The 3,875-nt window shown below is 33.9% G+C and overlaps 1 non-coding gene across 1 annotated transcript; it reads left to right on the plus strand.

Annotated features, from left to right (window-relative positions):
• The first annotated feature begins 382 nt into the window (after positions 1-382).
• LOC125910509 (U7 small nuclear RNA) lies at positions 383-443 on the plus strand. The gene has a single exon (XR_007454011.1). It is a non-coding gene; the product is annotated as a U7 small nuclear RNA (small nuclear RNA).
• The last annotated feature ends 3,432 nt before the right edge of the window (positions 444-3,875 follow it).

Genomic DNA, 3,875 nt, shown 5'->3' on the forward strand with positions numbered 1-3,875 from the left:
GAATCACTGTATTGTTCATCTGAAACTAATACAACACTGTATGTTAGCTATACTGGAATTAAAATTAAAAAAAAAAAAAGAAAGACTCAAAATAGGAAACACATTAATTCTCCCCCAAACTGACATACAGTTTTATGCAATCCCTATCAAAAATCCTCAGCAAGATATTTTGCAGATACAGATAGAATGATTCTGAAATTTATATGAAAAGCCAAAGAAACTTGTGTATCTAAAACAATTTTGAAAAAGAATTAAGTGGGAGGAATCACTCCCACTCCACAGGCAAAAAACAACACAAAACAAAGAAAAAAAGAAGAACATTGGCTTAAGCCTTTTGTCTCCTACAAAAATCAACTCAAAATGAATCACAGACTTAAACATAAAATGTAAAAGTCCTTTTAGAATTTGCCTAGCAGGTTTTCAGTCATTATCAAAAGACCCCAGGATTGGTGGGGAGTGGGGGGGGGTGGGAATATAAAACTATAAAACTTCTAGAAAAAAATAGGAGAAAATCTTTGGGATCTAGGGCCAAGCAAAGGATTCTTATACTTGCATAATCTTATACAAGAAAAAATTGGTAAGTGAGATCCCACCAAGAATAAAAATTTTGCTCTACAAAATACCCTCTTAAGAAGATGAAAAGACAAGCCACAGACTAGGAGAAAATACTTGCAAAGCACATATCCAACAAAGGACCAGAATTTAGAATATATAAAAACTCAACATTAAAAAACAATCTAGTTAGAAAACCAGCAAAAGACATGCACAACATGTCATCAAAGAGGGTATACAGATGGCAAATAAGAACACAAAAAGATGTTCAACAATGTTAGCCATTAGGACAATGCCAATTAAGACCACAATAAGATACACTACACACCTTTCAGAATGGCTACAACAGAAAGCAGGAATAGTACCAAATATTGCCAAGGATGCAAAAACCTAGATCATCCGTAGATTGCTTCTTGGAATCAAAAATAAAACAGCCACTCTAGAAAACAGTTCGGCAGTTTTAAATAAAACTAAACATGGAACTACCACATGACCCAGCAACTGTACACTTGGGCATTTTCCCCAGAGAATAAAACCTTATGTTTATGTCAAAAGCAATATACAAGTTTTATAATAGCTTTGTTTGTAATAGCCCCAAACTGGGAACAATCCAGATGCCTTTCAATGGGTGAATGGTTAAACCAACTGTGGTACATCTATACTATGAATTGGTACTCCACAATAAAAGGATGAATTACTGGCATGCACAGCTTCCAAAGAATCTAAATTCATCTAAAGGAATTTAGGGTATTCCTAACACTCAGGGAATTATGCTGAGTAAAAACAGCCAATGCTAAAAAGTCAAGAAGAACTTTATGATTTTATTTATACAACATTCTTGACATAACAAAACTATAGAGTTGGAGAACAGGTTAGTAACTGTCAAGAGTCAGGGATGGGAGTTGGGAGGAGATACGCATGACTATGAAAGGACAATACAAGGGATCACGGTGGTGACAGAAATACTCTCTACCTTGACTGTATCAGTGAGATATCCTGGTTATGATAATGCAGTACAGTTTTGTAAGATGTTAACACTGGGAGAAATGGAGTCAAGGGCAGACAGGATCTCTCTATATTATTTCTTAACAAAGTATGTTAATCTAGAATTATCTCAAAATTAAAAATCTAATTTTTAAAAAAATCCTATATCTGGGTAACTTGATTCTTCTCTTTTTGTATTTTATCCGTATTTTTGCTTACAATTTTTTACAAGTTCCTTTGAAAATATTAGTTTATTTGTGCATTTAAGAGATATTAAAAATATCTGATTATTTGACACAGTAATCCCAAGCTCAGAACATATCCTGAGAAAAAAATCCAAAATGCAGAGAAATTCATGTAACATTATTCATTAGCACAAAATCCTGAAATAACTTTATACCCATCATCTAATGAGGGGTTAAATAAAATATATCCAAGTGGTGGAATATTCTGTAACCAGTAACAATGTCAACAACAACAACAACAACAACAACAAAAATCAAAGATATGTTAAGATGAAAATGTTTAATATAATGGTAAAAAACAACACAAAAATGGAAAATTGTACATTCAATATGATTTCAATAATCTACAGTGATATGAATAAAATAAGGGAAATACTCCAAATGTAACCACAATACTCTCTAGGTGATAGAATCATGGGTAAGTTTTATTCTCCTCTCCTATATTCTTTTTGGTTTTCCACAAGGAACTTACTTGTGGTATGGTCTTAGACTAGCTGTTATCCTTTCTAAGTCTTGGTATATCCATTCATAAAATGGAGATAATAATAGTACCTTCCACATATTTGGTATTACATCTAAAGTGCTTAACAGAGAACCCCATACACAATCAATGACAGATAAATGTTACTTATTTGACAAGCATATGTGTGTAGTACTTGTAATGTATGAGGCACTATTCTAGATCTTTCCAAATATTAACTCATTTAGTGTCCATAACAAGCCTCTGAGGTAAGTACCATTATTATTGAAGAGGAAACTGAGGCACAGAGAAATTTAATAATTTGCTCAAAATTATACAGCTCATAAATAGCAGAACCGGAGTCTGAACACAGACAGTCCGACTCCAAAGTCTGTAACTATCAATCATTATACTATTTTGCTTTTGTTGGTTATTATTTTTTATGGCATAGAAGTAAAACCATGAGTCTGATCTAAAATAGTGGAAAAGGCAGAATTTTTCTAGAGATATATGGTTAATGACAACCAGCATGGGGAAAAGATGGTAAAGCAGATACTTTGCTCTACCAGAATGGTTATGTAGTTTGGAGTCCTATAGTTTAAACTGGATATCCTTCCCCGAATTCTAACCTATATGGTCTTGCATAAATTACTTAATCTCTGTGGCACAAATTACATAATCTGCGAAATAATCTGTAAAAATGTATCTATACTTCAGATTCATTGGAAGGATTACTGGAAATAATACATGCAAAGTAACTCTATGTAGTACACACTCAACAAATGCTTGTTTCCTTTTCCTTTGTTAACATCGAAAACAGTGTTATTAAATAGGGCAGAACACATTCAGATAATCAAATCAAAATGTATGCCTCATGATAAATGGACCATCTCCTGATTATCACCAGCAAAATAAAATTGATGCATGGTATCTAAGTGGCTTAATGGACCATCTCTACTACCTAACACAAAGTTCCTGGAAAATGCCAAACTTACAGAGTGTGTAGTTATAGCATCCCTTGGAGCTTGAATACCCAGCATAAACAGCAAGTGGGTGACTCTTGGCAACACTGTTTACTTGATAAATACAGCAGGCATTATAAAAACATCCACTGGCAGAGTCATAGGACTTAACATCAGAAGCAAATATACACCATCTGCTCTTTATGAAGCTTTATGAGCCAATAAAAATGGGGACAATAGATCACTGTATCAATATACAATCCCAATATAACAATAAGGCTCAAGAGATACTGGGATACAACATCTGGAGTAAAAGAAAGGGAGCATGATCAAGTACAACTAAACTATCTATAATAAATCCAGACTAGTAGTATAGTATTACTTATAGCTGGGGACAGATTGGCAGGGAACTTTAACCAAAGTTTTGTGATCTGTAAGTTTCCTAGTCACAAGTCGGGGGAGGGGGTGGCTTTCCCACACAAGACTTGCAGCTGATGGAAAATGGATTATCTGCCATAACACAAAATGTGTTTTACATTGATCATTTTTTTAACAGTCAAGAAATTTCATAGCCATGATAATTAGCAAAATCCTATATCTTGAAGTCTTGTATGCCAAATTTGTGAAAGTTGTCATGGAAAGAACATAGTCTTTGGAGTTAGATGGGGACTG

The sequence above is a fragment of the Panthera uncia genome (genome assembly GCF_023721935.1).
Source record: "Panthera uncia isolate 11264 chromosome B3 unlocalized genomic scaffold, Puncia_PCG_1.0 HiC_scaffold_1, whole genome shotgun sequence".
Lineage (NCBI taxonomy): Eukaryota > Metazoa > Chordata > Mammalia > Carnivora > Felidae > Panthera > Panthera uncia.